We start from the raw sequence: 18155 nt of genomic DNA, 5'->3' as shown, positions 1-18155 counted from the left end.
TGTCAACAAAAATCAAGGGCGCAGATGCCGCAGGAAGCGGGACGTTGTGCGGTAGTGGCATCCGAGCGTTCGTCATATACTGGTTGAAAAGGATGTGCACAAGGAAAACGATTTTCACCTGAAAAGCCGCTTCCCCCCCACCCAACGCTGATGGCCTAGTTGTAAGGGAGTTATCCAAAATGGCCGCTGTAGTCTTGGCGGGAACAGCTGCCATTTTGTCAGCACCCGAGGAGAACTGCGCCACATGTGGAAGTGAGGCAGGGGTCTCCACAGGCGGTTCAGGGGTCTTCATTTTAGCCTTCACACAAGGAACCTCGGCAGAGCCGGTACTGCGTGGCCTAGGATGTTTCTGAGATATGCTATCAGCCAGAATAGCCTTCAACGGAAGGTCCTCGGCAACGCTGGTAACAGAGGAATTCCAGTCAGAGACCTCACTCTGTGCCCCCTCAACCGAACTGGCATCACCGCTTGAGCAGGAGCAATGAGGGCCTGGGAGGATAGGTCAGCGGCAACGTGTTCGCCTTGGAAGTAAGACAGAAAGCAATACAGGTTCGCTCCCCGGGTCCGCGCTTAGACCTCTGGGTATTTAAGCGCGTTATAAATACGCAACTAAGACCAAAAAAAAGAATTACGGAACAAAAAGAAAATTCCTGTAACAGCGCCTCGATGCCCGCGGGCTGTGTGAGCGCTTTAAAAAGAATGCAAATAAATACCTCACCGACAAGGCCTTAACAGGCCTCTCAGAACTGTCGGTCACCTTAGCCCTCAAATAAGGGACCTCGGACCCAAGCCCGATAAAAGCCCCTTCAGGAAGGGTCTCGAACTTTAGTTCAGTACAGAAAACATCAACAGAGCACTCCGGGCGTACCCCGGTATCTTTACGGGAATCTCCAGACAAGGAGACCTTGAAGCAAGCTCCGGTACCCGCCACCTCAGTAGAACTGTGCCCACAAACAGCCCCCACAGGAGGGTCCTCGGATTGTAATCCAGTGTCACTAGGCCCCTTACGGAGGCCCTCGGAGAAAACTCTGGTACACTTTCTATGCCTAAAAGGCGCCTCAGGGCAAGCCCTGGTAACAGTTTTTGACGTTCGTCCCAGACCCGGAAGACCCCGGAAAGGAGTCCCCCAGCCGGGGTGCATTAAAAAGTAAAGCACTTACCGGACGTTACTTCTCATCGTCGATGAAAGTCTGAAAGTGCGAAGGGGGAGCACGCTGAAACACCTCCTCCCACCGCTCTAAACTACGTTGAAGCATCCAGACCGAAAGGGAGTCGCAGTAAAAGCCCAGGTCCCATCGGTGGTCCAGACTCAAACACTCCAAACAAAGAGGATGGGGATTCCCCCTAGCGAAGAGTCGATTACAAGATGTACAATTAGGAAAATCTAACAAAGGCGTAGACCGACTATCACACGACCGCTAAGCCGGAGCAGGACAGAAGGACACTGGAAGGAAAAAATCTTCCAAAGAGGCAAGTGCGTCCAGTCCCGATCGAGCAGAGAGAAGGACTGATGGGCGATGCGCTGGGCGGAGCGAAGGAGGGCGGTGTTACGGCCGTGTGCCCCGCGTAAAAAGAGGAGGACACATTTTTGAAAAATGTGATGCTTTTTACAAAGTGCTCCGGTCCCGTCCCACAGGACTGAAGAATGTCCCATAAGTATGGGGAAAGGGGATGGGACGTAGGAGAATATCCCATAACAGAAGAGGGGAGGTAGGATAGATCGGGATTAGGAAAAGGGGTATGCCAGATCTGGTCTTCGGGCATCCCACTTCTGTTTTACAAAGACCCACCATCCCAGTAGTACCCACATCACAGCCTCAATCCCAGGGTTAGAATCTGGCAGTCTTACCCTTCTCTTGGTTACCTAAGGGGAGTGGGGGGTGCGGGGTGGGGCTGGGGGGTCTTGATCAGGTTAAACGTGAGAACAACCTCAGATTTCTCACAGTAATCGCTATGGATTGACAGATGTGTCGGCATGTACTAGTAGTTTATAGGTATCAACGTGAGATCAAGCTGTCATGTAAGCATTTTCTCCAGGCTAATACGTTGGGGGGCATAGGAGCAGCTTTGTACCAGTGGACAGTGTGGTGGAACATACAAATTAGGGCGTAGGTTTCATAGTCGGGTATATTACACCCACCAGTTAGTATGGTAAGACCAGTATTTCCAATTTGATACAAGCTTTTTTTCCTTCCGATACAAGTTCAGTGAGTAATTACTTAAATCGCAGCAAACAATTGGGCATAGAGTTGGATGGGAATGCTAGTGAACATGTAAAAGTATTTGGGGAGTAGTATTTTAACCTCATCCTAACCTTAGTTTGCATACAAAGTAGGAGAGGAACATACCTCAGCGTTACAACAGGTTCAACAATATAAGCAACATTTATGCCTAAATATCCGACATTACGTTAGGGCCATTTCAAGCGCCAACACTGACTGTTAGGGAGAACAGCTCTGATTTGCTCCAATTGACTCAGTCTGAAAATCGTCCAAACTGGACTACTTACTCTACAATCTGGGGAAGGTTGTGTTGAGGTTATTTTTATGAAGATACCCATGCATATAGTGATAACACATTTTGGTTGAATAACTTAAGGCCTCTATCCACACAGTGCTCCCAGAGGGTCTATAAAACAGGTAGTCTTGTGGGTCTACACTGGGTTTGGGGAGTGTCGAGATGGATTTCTAGAATCTGGCCTGGGCGACAGATTTTAGAGGCCACCCTAGTTATAGTGAACAGGGTAACAGAGGTTAGCCAAAATCTCATCAAGGTAGCAGAGGAGAGCAATCAAGGCTATCTCAGAAGAGTGAGTAGGGTCACTCTCCCAAGTCTACACAGGGGTTTACAGTGTGAAGCACCCAATTCAATTTAGTCCCACAAGTACAAAAAAATACTATATTTATTTGCAACCCGTCACCCAATCAAACCACTTCCAAGTGTCAAAGGGGGATGATGGCAGACGGAAACACACCAAGGAACATTCTTGTGCCAAACATGCCCCAAAGCACCTGGTCTCCTGAACAAGGGAGGACCTAGGAAGAGTCGGCACACCAACAGATCCCAAAGAAGACCTTGATAATCACCAGCGACTTCCCCATCGGATGCGGTCCTGGACTACGGACTGATGCGGGATGTCACCCCAGGGATGGAAGAGATGGTTCCTGTCCAGGCAACCATCAGGGGGACGACGCACATAGCCGGAATGAGGGAAAGGCTTGGAGATGGCAGCCATGCTGACAGGACAAAATACCAGGGGGAGGGGCTCACAATCTAGAGCTAAGCAGTATTCGTCCACCTGATTAGGTGGCGGGCGGAAGAAAGGTATAAAGGAAATCAATAGCGATACATTGTACATTCATATTCTGCAGGATGTGTGCAGACCAGAGGATGAGCGATATTGCTGGGCCAAGACGAGAACAGAGAAGAGCTCAGTATTACCAGCGGACTTCGTTATTCCCCCTTCCCTTGAGAGGGAAACATTAGTTTGGACTTTCTTTGAAGGAAACAAAGTTTTTACTTTTACCCTGAAAATATAGGAATCTTTATTTTACTGCACCCCAACTCACAACCCTCCTTGTACATTATTCTAGACCTGAACCGCACACCTGGAAATGAAATAAGTAGGGGATAATACACAGCAGTCAATTATAAACATATACAGTCACCACAGGATCTTATGAATGCATTCACTAACTTATTCAACAAAAGAAGGCAAGTGATGCAGTAGGATGGAACCAAGTCACAAGAAATGTGCCCTAACTTCAGAAGACCAATCCCTATGAAGAGTGATGCCTTGTACCCACAAGACACACAGCTTCTTCCCAGAAAATAAATAGGCAAGGCTCTTGTGTTGGTGAATGTTAGGGGAGTTTTCCTAAAGTCCATTTGAGGTAAAACTATCCCAATGGTATACAAGTCCCCCAACGTATCAGTCTGTACTACTCATGGAACATTGGTAAAGTGGCAGAGCAGTCAGGCTTCTCATACGAGGAATATGTAAGCTGTAGGTAAAACACTGAACCCAGTTTGTATAGTCAAAAGAAACACCAATAAATTGAAATTAAAAAACAGATTATATTTACACCTTGAATGTCCAAAAATACTTAGATCACTTAAACACACACAGGATTAACACTTTTCAAATGCCACTGTTTAGTTGGTAGCTGCTCGCAGTACAATTGTTACAAAGTTTGACACTGATAATCGGCAGGTCTGCGCACAGATAAAGATACAGTAATTATATTTGGTTAGCAAAACCACATAAGAAAAAGGTTGGTTAGTCATACAGTAGCAGAGCTTAAGGTTCTAAAAGCAGTTGCATTGCAGAGGTTGGCAGTCTCTGCATTCAACCCTGATAAGCCGTGAGCAGCATTCTTTCCGCAGTTTGTCAGAGAAGGAGCATACCTTTAAAGAGTGTTCGGAATGCGGAGCATTTGCGAAGCTTTGCAGAGATTGTCAGTCTCTGCAGTCTGTCAGGCTGTGTCTGATGAAGACAGAAAACAAGCAAGGAGAGACTGCCATGGACGGGGACGTCCAGAGCGACCCCAAGGGCATCATTGGCGTGGGCCTGGGGGTGAATCCACCACATCACCCGGGATCTCAGAGGAGTTGTCAGCGTCTGCAGCAGAGTCTGCGCGAAACGTTAGCAATCAAGCACAGCCTTACCCCGAGATAAGTGCATCTCATAACATGACGAGCTAGTTTAACAAGGACCAGCAGTCACTCGTCAACGAGACTACTTGCCCGTTTCACATTCGCGTGAATATCGGAACAAGCACTGCATCGTTCATTGACAACTTAAATGCAACCAATCACATTAAGGAACCCGCCTTTTCAAACAGCCACAAAAGCAGCATCATCAGTAGCAAGGGCCACTTTGACGGTTTTAACACTAGGCCGTGGGTCTCGAATATGTGGGAATGCAACATCAACACATTGGCTCAAGCTGAACTAGCCCCAATAGCACGGGACATCCCAAATATGGCGAGTGGCTCACATGCAAACTGTTCAACCAACTGTTACAGCCAGTGAGGGGCCTCCCACCAGCCTTTCAATACTCTGTTGGGGGGAGAGGTTGTATATTTCGTCCCCCTGCCCCATTCCGGCACCAGGCAAATGTTTTGTGAGCTAAAGGGGGAGCCATCTTTGCCTCTCATGTGCATAGTTGCATCTCCTATTTGTTGCTATAAGTGTATAAACGTGCAAAGTCGTATAGTTTGGACTCAATGTGTCTTCCCAAACGCCATCTTTTCCTAGGCCCTCTGCTGAAATGTCAACTCTCCCTTCCCAAGCGCCGTCCAGTGTCAGCCCCCACCACCTCCACCCTCTGTCAGCCCAGCGCGATACCTGTTCTCACAGAAACACTGCCATTCATTGTTGCAAGTATCAAGCCCTGTCCCAGGACGCTCATCCTAGAATGTGAGACCAAGGCCTGCCACAGCCTAAGGACCCCATCAATCTCTTCTGACCGACTCATGCCCTCTCCACCCCCTGCCTGGCAGGCCTCGGGCCACTGAACTCATGCCCTCCCCCCCGCACCTCTCCAATTTTATTTATTTGCATTTTTAAAGCACAGCAGCTGCCCTAGGGCATTGTGGCGCTGTTACAAGAAAGCTTACCTGACATGTTGATTCTGTTACAGGATTGGTCGTAATCATGATACAGTTGTAATTTACAGACATTGTTGTATGTGATAGAATTAGAAATGGGTTTCACTTAAATAGTGTGTTTTTCAGAGCTTTTCTGAAAGCTGTGTGGGATGTTTCAGCTCTTAGTTTGGGCGGTAGGGAGTTCCAGGCTTTTGGTGCTAGGACTTCAAAACTCGAGCCGCCAGCTTTGACTCGTGAAGTTAGGGATTGCAAGTTGGTTGGCATATAGGTCCCTTTTAGGTCCGAGTGATTGGACTGGTTGTATCTGTTCATTAAGGTAGCTAGGGGCAGTTTGGGATATGTATCTATGTGTAATTTTGAGTCTTGAACTGGATGCACTCTTTAACTGGGAGCCAGTGGGCATTTTGTCTTGCTAGGGTGATGTGTTCTCTCTTTGGTCTATTGAGGGCTGCTCTCAGAGCATCGTTTTATGCAATCTGGAGTCTATTAATGTTTTTGGCCGAAGTACCTAGCAGGACGACGTTGCAGTAGTCCAGTTTCGCACATATGGTGGCTTTGGCGATGTTGAGGCGGTTTGTAGTGGACAGGTGAGGCTTTACTGCATTGATTATCTTGGTTGTAAGAGCTGCTGAGGAGGAGATGTAACCGACATGTCTGTCCATGGACAGGGTAGAACCTAGGCATACCCCCAGTGTTTTTACAGCCGGGGAGACGGAGATTACCGAGTTCTGGATGAGGAAAGTACTGTATTTATTGTCTAGCTTGTTGAGCGTTTCTTTAGGGCCCACTAGTAGGATCTCTGTCTTGTCCCCATTGAGACAGAGGCCATTGGCTGCCATCCATGCCTGGATGATGGCATAAGTATTTTGTAGGGTTTTCAGGTCTTGCTCGTAGTCACCAGTTAGTGGGAGAAGGATTTGAGTGTCGTCGGCATAGTTGGTGAACGTTATGCCAAATTCTTGTAAGTCGTTGAATAGTGGGAGTGTGAATAGGTTGTATAGAGTCCGGGAGGTGCAGGACCTTTGCGGTACTCCAAGTTGATTGGGGAGGGGGTGGCTGACGCTTGGTCTGAGTAGACCCTCATAGCTCTGCCTTCCAGGAAGGGTGGGATCCAGGCTGTGGCTTTAGTCGAGAAGTGGGATGTGTTGGTGAGATGTGTACTTAATGTTTTGTGGTCGACTAAGTCGAACGCGGCCGACAGGTCAAGGAGTAGGGGGATGCAGCATTTGCCTTTATCCATGATTTTTTTAGGAGTTGGTTCTTAAGGTCGAGTAGTGCTGACTGTGCCATCGCATGGGTGGAAGCCAGACTGTCTCTTGCCTAGGATGTTGTGAAATTCAAGGTAAGTTTGTATCTGTAGGTATGCAGCCTTATCGAGGATTATCAGCAGGAATGGCACTGTTGTGATGGGCCGGTAGTTGTTGGGTGAGTCTGGGTCTAGCGTAGGTTTTTTTATTAGTGGGCGAACCCAAGCTTCTGTGAGGGAGGAGGGTACTGAGCCGGTGGCGAATGAGGCATTAATGAAGGTAGCAATGAAGTGGGCTAGGGGTTCAGCGCAGTCTTTGATTATGTTTGCTGGACAGATGTCCCCCTTGCAGAGTGAGGGTTTGATTTGTTTCATGATGCGTAGGACCTCAGAGGCGGTTACCTCGCAAAAAGGTGAAAGGCGGTGGAGGAGTGTTGTTGTGTTTGGTTTGTTTTTGGGGCTGGGGGGAGGGTGGGGCTTGGGGCAGTCCGCGTTTTGTGAGGAGACTTGGGTAGATTGTCAAGGTTGGCTTTGATTTTCTTTTGGAGTAAGTCGATTTTGTCGAGCATGGCCTTCTGGATGTCATTACACCAATTCTCGTCTTTGATTGTTTAGTGTTTGCAAGTGGGCGGTAGGACTAGTTCGTTGAAAATCAAGAATAAGTCTTTAAAAGTCTAAAAAAATTGGGCATTGTCGATTCTAGTGTTGTATGCGTCAGCTTTGGCTATGGAGTTTTTATATTGCTTGGCAATAGGTTAGGTAGGAGTCGCGTAGAGGGGTGTGATTGCAATTTTTTGAGTGCTTGTCTTGAGTGTTTTTAGGTCACGTAGATCTTGGTTGAACCATGAGTTAGCGTGGAAGAGTTTTTTTTACTTTTTTTGTTTCTAATGGGGCAATAGTGTCAATGATCTCTTTAATAGTGGTGTCGTAGAGTGCAACTAGTTCTTTGGGGTCGTTGGAGGTGGGTGATGCTAGTGCTGAGACTTATAGGAGTGGGCACATCCTTTCTTTGGAGTGTAACTTTTTAGATCTAGCTAGAGCAGCTGGCATAGGAGGGATTTGAAACTATCTACACTGATCCAGGAAGCTCCAACCCAAAGCCTCAAAAGCGGGGAACAGAGTCAAACCCGGGAAGGGTGTTGTCCGACACCAAGATCCTAAGAAAGTCAATCATTCCTACACAGACTATTACTGTGGGAAACCACAGGACAGAGAAGGAAAGTAAAGCCGACATAACAATAGGGACCCAGAAGGGAGAACAGGAAGATTGGAAATGGCTGACTGGGATCCTGGCAGACCAAATCAAAACGTCACGCCACGAACCACCCCCCCCGCCTCTTCTATACATTTGGCAGAGGGAACACCAGAGGATTTGCCAATCTGTTTAGTCAAGGAGAAATACACTGCGAAAGCTTTGACAGGATCAGTCTACAGGAAACATGGCTGTAGCACACTCCCATACTAGGTTACACTACTTGCAGCAGTAAAAGGACCCAAATGTAGGCCTATGTCAGGTCTGCTAATTGCCTTAACAAATGGGATCAGCCAAAAACTAGTCGATAGCAAACCCCAACCCCCTATATCCAGGTATTAACGCTAGAGGTGTTACAAGGTGTTGTGGCAAGTCGAAGAGCTATGATTGTATATAACATACTGGAATCCAGAAGCTCCTGAAACAAGGCACCTACTGGAAACTAACAGATTTACTGGATCAACAGATATAACGGTGGTGCGACCCCTCTCCCCCTAGATTATCATCAGTGGTGATTTGAACATCTACTGCTTCAACCAAAATTGACTTCTTAGAGTGCAGACTTATCGGCTGGACCGGCAGTAAGTAGAAGCCTGGATTGGCAAAACAACCTTGCCATGAAAATATCGACAATGTAAATGGGCACCCTGAGGGCAACATTCCAGTCAAAATTACAAGGCCAGGAAAAAGGGACATGCACATCCTGGACTACATTTTTTAAGTCCCGAAACATGACCTTGCTAGAAGGATTACTGGAAGTGGAAAACATGACCATGAGCAACCATAACCTGCTGAGCTTAACCTGTGCACCTCTTGGTAAATACCAAATGGAGTTCCATCCGGGTTTGCTTGGTTGGACGCTGGGAAGCAACAGGTTGATAATCTACCTGGAAAGAATTGGCCATCTGATCACCAAAACAAAGATCTCAAACTGTGTGGGCAAACGGGGGGCCTGACGAGCAACCCATGAATTACTCCATGAAAACAAAAACAAAGAATTGTGGAATTCAAATCCTACCGCAGCACACACACCATCTGTTACTGCCACAAATATAATTTGGAACGGGCTACAATGGAAAAGTCCCTTAATACCAAATTATACAACCTTAAAAAAGACTATCGTCAAAGCCCAGTTCTTAATGAAAAAACTAAAGCAACATTATCGGAATTAGGTGCTCACACACAGGAAAAGGATGCTTCAACAAGACTCGGAAGGCATGCTGAACAAGATCATATCTAAAAACACAGCAGACATTTGACAGATAATTGTTAGGGTGAATTCTCAGAAATGTGCTAATTCCCTCCACCTTAGAGACCCTTTGAGGACTTGATCTTTTAACCTTGAAAGAGTGAGACCCTTTTTCCCCCACTCATCTATTTGAATGTGATTTTGAACCCTTTCTTTTGGTTGTGGAGTCTGACAAACTCTATAGGCATCGCCTATAGACACATTGTGTCACACAGCACCTTCAGTGCAGTGACACAGGGAAGTATTTCAGATTTCCCAAAGGTTGAAATGCCTTCTCTGGGATAAACTACTGTTTCCAAGGGCAGTGAAGTGAAATTGACTTTACTTACCATTGTAACTTTCTAAACCCAGCACGCTATCTTACAATAGGGTGCAGGAGGGGTTACCTAGTATCCCTTTGTCTAGCTTCTCATGTAAAATATATGTTACCTTTTTCTCACTGAATGGCTGATGGCAGTGGTTTTGTTTTAACTACCGTGGTGTGCATTTACCGCAGTCTGCGTTCGCAGCTGCATTAAAGCACCCAAGGGTGCAATTTGTCAAAACGGCCCGGTCTTTTTTCGTCATTTCTTTATGGAAAGGTCCTTCTTGAGAATTACTCTGCGCGCCAAACAGGTTTGGTCCCATTGTTCGCTTTGCCTTTGGCGGGATTCAGGAGTGAAGCCTGCATCCGGATCCGGGTTGTCTGGGGTAGGCAGGAAGTGAGGTAGGTGCCCGCCACAACTCCCTGTGCTTAGTCTCCTAGGAGACCCAAATGCACTTTGTGGTGGTTGGCTAACTGTCCGGCAAGGACAGCCACCCTGCTGGGTGAGTGACAGCTAGGCTGAAATGAATGGGAGAAAACTAGATAAAAGGCGAGTCTCTGGGCTTGGAAGGCAGAGTCGAATACTGGAACAAAAGAACTGAAGATGAGCTTGAAGAGGACGGCTGCTGCAACTCCTGGACCGTTTTGCCCGGTGAAGCCATGCTGATGTGCTGAAACTCCAAATTCGTATCGACAGATGTTAGGCAAAGTTTGCATGCAGTACCCTCTGGGACCACTACACACAACTATGACTACAGGTCTAAGCAAAACCAACCTTTGGTATAAGTCTGTGCCACACAGTTGGGGGCGTGGCTTGGCGGCCATGCGAGCGTGAGCGAACTCCGAGAAGCTCCCACTAGATCCGACCAAAGATCCTGAGAAAGGCGCATATCTGGACGGAAAAACCTGAACAAACGCTAGGAAAAGACGTCGGAAGACCCAAAGCACACACGGGAGAAGACCCGAGGGAAAACGGAGCCCGGAAAACCGAAAACGAGAAGAGGGCGAGACGCGTAGTACCACCAACAAAATGGCGGGCGCGCGACGCTGAGACCTGCACTTCGGCACACGAAGAAGGCCGAAGGGAAGGAGAGGAGCCGGGCGAGACAGCTGATCAGGCAAGATCGAAGCACCTCCAGAGAGGCAGAAGTCCGGGACGCCAACCGCAGAGATAGCCGCGCGACACCGACCCAGAGAAGGCGAAGACGGCGCGGCTCAAGGATAGGAAGCGGCCCACGGACCGGGGCCGAAGAACAGCGTTCCCCAGCCGAGGCGGAGACGAGCAGCAGCAGCGGAGGCCCAGCGGAACAACGGAAGAACCTGAGCGGTGAAGCAGCGGAGACGAGGGGCGACCTACAAACCGAGCTCAGAAGAACGGAGGCGAGCGGCAACGGCGGAGAGCCAACAGAGCAACGCGGGACCCCGAGAGACGGGACGGTAGAGACCGGGAGACGATTCGTAGACCAGATCGAGAGAGCCCCCTCGACGCTGAGGAGTGTGGAAGCAGCGGAGGCCCAGCAGAACAACCGAAGAACCCGGGAGGCGAGGCAGAACGGATTGAAAGCGGCCCACAGACCGAACCGAGGCAGATTCCTTCACGACGAGGCGGAGGAGAGCAGCAGCAGAACAACGAGGGATCCCACAACGAGAGGCAACGGAGAACGGACTAGATCCAGAAGAACCTGGCCAACGCGGAGATGAGAAGCAGCGGCGGCGGAACCCGATAGGAGAAACAGCGACGAATACGAAATACGAGAAGACCCACAGACCGGTTAGCCGGCGAAGAGCCCTTACCTGCCAGTCCGGAGTGGAACCGAGGGGGATAGCAGACCAACGCCCAGGCCAAGCAGGGCCGGAGCATCACCCGACTGGCAGCGAGACAAGGCACCGGCAGCAGCAACAGGAAGAGAAGCCTGAGACAACCACAGAAGCAGCGCGACACCAAACCGGGAAGGAAGAAGGCGTCGAGACCCACGGACGGGAAGCGGCCAACAGATCGAACCGAAGAAGAGCCCTTCCCTGCCGACGCAGAGGTGACCAGCAGAAGCAAAGAGCCAGCAAGCAACGGGTGATCCCGAGAAGGGAGGCGACGCAGCGGCACAGGAACCAGAACCAGGGAACAGAAAACAGACCGTGAGGAAGGCCAGGAGAGCCGAGACCTAACGGAGACGAGACGAGAGAAGAAAGGTAGCCGCCGTCATAACGAGGAGGACAAGAAATCACACGCAGACCCGGACACCACCCCAACCAGCTGCCTCACAGATAACCAGTAAACGGAGGTGAGAACCACATAGTCACCACGAACTGGCCCCCTCCCACACAGGCAGAAACCGGGGAACGAGCCGCCCTACGCAAGGCACAGACTCCAATCGCCTGGAAGCGAAAGAGAAGTGAACACCGGAGAGAGACGGCAGACGGACAACGAGGGCGAAGACACAGAGAGAAATCGCCATGATAAGGCAACACAAGTAAGAAAGAGCGGAAGCGAGCGGGAGAATTGAGCAGGGACCCACAGAAGCACAAACAAAACCAGAGTGAACAGAGCCCAACTATAGGCTAAGAGCAGTGGGCACTAACATGCCAGACAAGCCTAAAGGCGGCAGAGGGAGACAAACAGTCATGGAGACATTCACCCGAAAGAGCGACGACCAACAGCCAGAGACTGGGGAGAAAGACATGCCGGAGCCATACGCCACGCAAGGAGAGATCAGGCAAGTGGAAAGTAGCATACTGGAAGCCATAGGGGCGTTAAAGACGTCGATAGAAGGCAAGTTGGACGCAGTGATGGTAGACGTGGGACTCCTTAGACAAGATACGAGAAACCTGGCAGAAAGGATGACAACAGTGGAACAGCAAGCGCAGAGCAACACAGAGGAAGTGTCCGCCTCGCGAACACAAATGACGGAAGCACTGGAAAGAATTAATACACTAGAACGCAGAGCTGAAGACGCAGAAGGCAGGGCCCGGCGCAATAACGTACGAATAGTGGGGCTGCCAGAGGGGGAGGAAGGAAGGGACCCCACGAACTACATAGAGAATCTACTGATCCAAGAAGTGGGAGCAGAGACCCTATCCCAAGGCTTCGCGGTCGAAAGGGCACACCGAGCGCTGACTAGAAGACCGCGCCCAGGAGCACCACCAAGACCAATGATTGCAAAAATCATGAACTTTAAAGACAGGGAGAAAATCCTGACCTTCTCGAGAGAAGGAGGGAACATCACAAGGAACGGAGCCAGGATAACGATATATCCAGACTACACAGCACTCGTGCAAAAGCAGAGAGCCCAGTTCTGGCAGACCAAAGAGCGCCTTCGAGCGGCAGGGGTGAAATTCATGCTGCTGTACCCAGCCAAACTAAAAATACTGCACGATGGGAAAACACAGATCTTCGAGACAACGACCGACGCCCAGGAGTGGATGGACCAACGTGGGATTCCACAACCGGCGGAGAGGAACGAGCGAAACAGAAACCACCCCCGACAAAATAGAGACTAGAACCGGGCACGACAAGTACACTCAACGCTACAGGAACAAGATGGTAGAGGTGCCCTACCAGGAGGAAACGAAAAGGAGCAACCGACAGCCTCCAAACTGAAAAGCCTACAGTAAAAAGACTTACAAAGGGAGCATAAGACTCGGGGAAGGAGAACCGCCAAGACCCGCGGAGAAGCCCCAGTAAAAACAATGTTTATAGTGTCAGTTTCAAGACACTACGCCGCGACGGGCAAGGCCGAGGAGGAAAAAGCGGCACCTGGAAAGCGGTGGAGCCCGAGCGGAAGAGGGGAGGCTGGGCGTTTGTTGACGTTATTTGGGTTAACAGTTACAACAGTTGGGGAGTTAAGGCAAAGCCCGCAAAGAAAGAAAGAGAGCGGAAGAGGATCCAACGGCCGTCACACACAAAGAACCGACAAGGAAAGCAAACTCAGGGGACAGCACCCACGAACAAAAAGCTGGCGGAAAGCACGAGGCAAGACCACCCACAATACAAAGCGGCCAACTGAGAGAGAGATGGCCCGAGGGAGAAAACGGACGGATGATTCAAAACTCAACAGCCGGAAGAAGAAACTCGGGCCCCCGGCTGGGACACACCGAGAGAATGAGACACTGAGCGAGCCCATGGGAAAGAACAGGCCGCAACCGCTAGCCCCCACAAGGACCGAGATGTCCTAAGAATTGTCACGTGGAATGTCAGGGGGATGAACGCATATGTCAAGAGGCTAAGGATCTATACTTGGCTGAACAAAACAAAGACCCACATTGCACTATTGCAAGAGACGCACCTGACGGCGGAAAAACAGGCCAAAATAAAGGAAAAATGGGGAGGCCAGATGTATAGTGCAACATACTCCAACTACGCCAGAGGAGTCATAACCTGGGTCGCCCCGGGCGTCCCATTCCAGCTCATCAACCAGGAGAAAGACGCGGAAGGAAGAATCCTGGTAGTCCATGGGATGCTAGAAAACCGGGAGATATGCCTCGTGAACACCTATGCCCCAAACCACGACGCTACGGCCTTCTTCAGGACGCTCCCGCCCAGGCTGGCCCCGTACAGGAACGCAACGATGATCTGGGCAGGCGACCACAATTGCACACTAGACCCCCGGCTGGACAGGTCGGACAATAAGCACAAGAGAGCAGCGCCACCAGCGAGGGCACTACAACAGATACTGGACCAGCTCGAGCTCGAAGACATTTGGAGGAAGGTACACAGGGAAGAGAGGGGATACACACATTATAGCGCCCCACACAAGACATTCACGCGAATAGACTACCTGTTTACGGGCAAGGAGACACTGGGGGAATTCACTGAGGCACACATACACGCGCGAACCCTATCCGACCACGCCCCCCAGACGACCACATGGGCACACACACACAGGAGAGCCCCAATACCAACATGGAGATTGAGAGCAGAGGCATTACTAGATGCGGGATTCCAGGAGCACATCCAAAGCGTAATAGAAGACTATTTTGAACATAATGAGGGTAGTGTAGAAAGCACAGGAACGGTCTGGGAAGCCTTCAAGGTGGTAGTCAGAGGGGAGGCGATGGGGAAAATGGGAGGTCTCAGGCGAGAAACCCTAGCACGATTAGATGAGTTAGAAAGGAGAATCGAGAAGGCAGAGAGACAAGCGGGGGAGAAGGGAGCGGAACAAGAGAACCTCACCGCCCTGCGACAGCAGTGCGTAGAGATCTGGGAAAGACTGGGACGGCTAGACTATGGAAAATATATACAGAAACTACACGCCGAGGGAGACAAGCCTAGCAGACTCCTGGCCTGGTTAACCAAGCAGGAGACTAAGCGGGAGCCAATTAATGAAATTCAGAACAGAAAGGGAGAGGTGATAAGATCCCAAGAGGGAATAAACGAGGTGTTCTCGCAGTTCTACGAGAACCTATATTCCAAGGTCCAGGAGGCAGAGGAGGGAGACCTGAGAGAAGCCCTCGCGGAAATCAAACTCCCACAATTGACGGAGGAGCAGGCCCAAATACTAGACGCCCCTCTCACTGCAGAGGAACTAACGGAAGTAATCGCCCAGCTCCCGACAGGGAAATCCCCGGGGCCGGACGGACTCCCAGGGGAATTTTACAAACAATACAAAAATGACATAGTCCCGAGACTGCTAGAAACACTAGAAGAAGCATACGAGAAAGGAAGACTCCCGAATAGCATGTCAGAATCCATAATAATCCCGATCCTTAAACCAGACAAGCCCCCCCTTGAATGCGGTTCCTACAGACCGATTTCCCTAATAAACCAGGACTCCAAGATCCTGACGGCGGCACTAGCCAACCGCCTGAAAAGAGTGCTACCCACCTTGATCCACACAGACCAGACAGGGTACGTGCCAGAACGAAACACGTCCTGGAACCTGCGCAGACTCCACTACGTTATAGAAAGGACTAACCAGGAGGGAGGGGAGTGTGCAGTAGCCTCACTGGATGCAATCAAAGCATTCGATTCGGTGGGATGGGACTGGCTCCTGGGAACGCTCACCCACTACGGAATTGGCCAAGGGTTCATAAGATGGATAGAACTACTATACAAAGACCCGAGGGCGAGAGTCAAGACGGGTAGACAAGTCTCTGGGGAATGGGGCATAGAGCGAGGCACAAAACAGGGATGCCCCCTGTCCCCAATGTTATATATCCTGGCCCTGGAACCGTTCGCAGTATTCCTAAGAACGGATTACAAGGACACAGGCATAGAGATAGACGGGGAGACACACCAGATATCCATATACGCAGACGATATACTCCTTTACATACAGAACCCACGTACCCACCTGCAGGACCTACTAGAGGCGCTACGCGCGTTCGGAAGGTTGTCGGGAATAGTGGTTAATAGAGAAAAATCCTTGCTCTTCCCCCTGGCAGGCCTACGCGCAGTACCGTTAGATCAATTACCGCCCCTGGGCATCACATGGGCCCCGAACACCTTCAAATACCTAGGAGTGAACATCCATCACGACACCATGGAAACACACGCAGGTAACACACAAGTAGCCTTAGACAAAATAGAAAAGGCTATGAAATTCTGGCAGACCCTACCGTTGGGCATGATAGGCCGGGCGGCACTACTAAAAATGACAGTCCTACCCCGACTCTTATATTACTTTACGAACATCCCATACAACATACCGAGGCACTTTTTCAAGAACCTACACACAATGGCGAGAACCTTCATATGGGGAGGGGGACGAAACAGGGTGGCACTGAGCACACTACAGAGAAGCTATGAGTGGGGGGGCATCAAACTCCCAGATTTTGAATATTACTACTTGGCAGCACAACTCCAATTTGTAGTGAGATGGCTGGGTGAGGAGACCTCAATAGACACGATAATCATAGGGCCAACACTCCGGAGGTACCACCTGAGAGAATTACTATGGATCAATGCTGCCCAAGCCAAAGACCTACCCAAAATAGCCCAACTAGGCCGAACACTATGGAAAAGAGCCTGGAAGACACAAGGCATACGAGACCCCTGCTCAAGACACATCCCGCTGGCGGGGCTGGTGGACACCCGAGTGGCCAGCCTGACCACGTACAGAGCACAATGGGAAGACAAAGGTGTGGCCCAAATTGGGGACCTGTGGCGTGACGGACAGTGGGTAGAATTCCAGACCCTGATGGAAGAACAAGATGTACACAGGGGCCAATTCATCCTGCACAACAGCCTAGTTCAAACAATAAAGAAGAGGTGGAGCACTATGCCAGAGCCCGAGGACGATGAAGGAGAACTAGAGGCATGGTACGACATATCTGAAGGAGGACACACGGTGTCCAGACTCTATGAGCGAATACTGGGACATACCAACAGAAAGGCACTAACAGCACGGATGAGGTGGGAAGAGGAACTACAACAACCTTTCGAAGACGAGGAATGGAACAAAGTCCTCATGTACACAAAAAAGGTGTCCAGAAACGCCAGGTTTAGACAACTGCAGATATACATAGTACACAGAGCATATCTAACTCCCAAGAGAATGACGAAGATGGGAGAAGGGCAAATCCGGAGCTGCCCGCGGTGCGGAGACGAACAGGCCGACATGGTGCACATGTTCTGGTCGTGCCCGCAAATAGCAGACTTCTGGAACACGGTGAGAGAAAAGGCGTTAACAGCAGACATACAGATGCCAGCAAGAACACCAGCAACATACCTACTGGGCCTGTTCCCAAGGGGGCACCGGCAGATGATACACATAGCAAAAATGAAGGACCTAATGACAATACTAGCGAAACGCCGCATAGCAATGGCATGGAACAAGAGCGAAGGCCCCTCGAAGGAAGGATGGTGGGCTGACCTACAGAAATGGGCAATAGCAGAGACAGCAGTCTGGGCGAGAGCTACACAAAGGGGAGAGAGCGACAGCGGAGCCAAACTACAAGCATGGAACTCCCTGGTGCAAAACCTGTTTGGCAGAGGGGGCGAGGAAGATACGACTGACAACAGCGATCCAGACGACTCAGGAAACGAAGAAATCGAACCGCCCACGTCAGGAGACACTACACAATTCAGAGAGAGAGATCCAACGGGAAAAAAGGGGCGAGGTCGAGACCAGCGCGGACTCTGAATGGTGCAAATCCAATTGGGAAAGACCAGCAAACACATACAAGGACAAGACGGAAGGAAACTCCCAGAGAAGGGAGGGAGGCCACCAGGAGACCGGCCCCTCCGCTACGAACTTGACAACGGCCGGCGCCGGCCCCGAGGCGGCAACGGACCACGAACACACTGCGGCAGCCTTTGGGGAGAGGGAGGGGGGGAGGATGGGGGAAAGGAAAATGGGAGGGTGACTTTTGTTTCGGTTCTGTTCGGTTCTGTTTTGTCTGTTCGCTCCCATTCCTTTTATGTTGTAAACCAATAAAAAGAAGTTAAAAAAAAAAAAAAGTCTGTGCCACACAGTTTTTTGTAGCGAGCCGAGCAGCCAGGCTCATCTCAAGAGGGAATGTGAGCTGTAATGATATTACACAGAGGTCTACTATAA

General features: G+C 50.1%; 1 protein-coding gene across 6 annotated transcripts in view; it reads right to left on the bottom strand.

Annotated features, from left to right (window-relative positions):
• NRBP1 (nuclear receptor binding protein 1) overlaps positions 1-18155 on the bottom strand; it is a 1221009-nt gene that overhangs the window by 906899 nt on the left and 295955 nt on the right. The window lies entirely within an intron of this gene.

This window comes from Ambystoma mexicanum, chromosome 4p (genome assembly GCF_040938575.1).
Source record: "Ambystoma mexicanum isolate Mex_15411 chromosome 4p, UKY_AmexF1_1, whole genome shotgun sequence".
NCBI classification, from domain to species: domain Eukaryota; kingdom Metazoa; phylum Chordata; class Amphibia; order Caudata; family Ambystomatidae; genus Ambystoma; species Ambystoma mexicanum.
The sequence above is the reverse complement of the archived record's forward strand: the minus strand, read 5'-3'. Positions and strand labels throughout refer to the sequence as shown.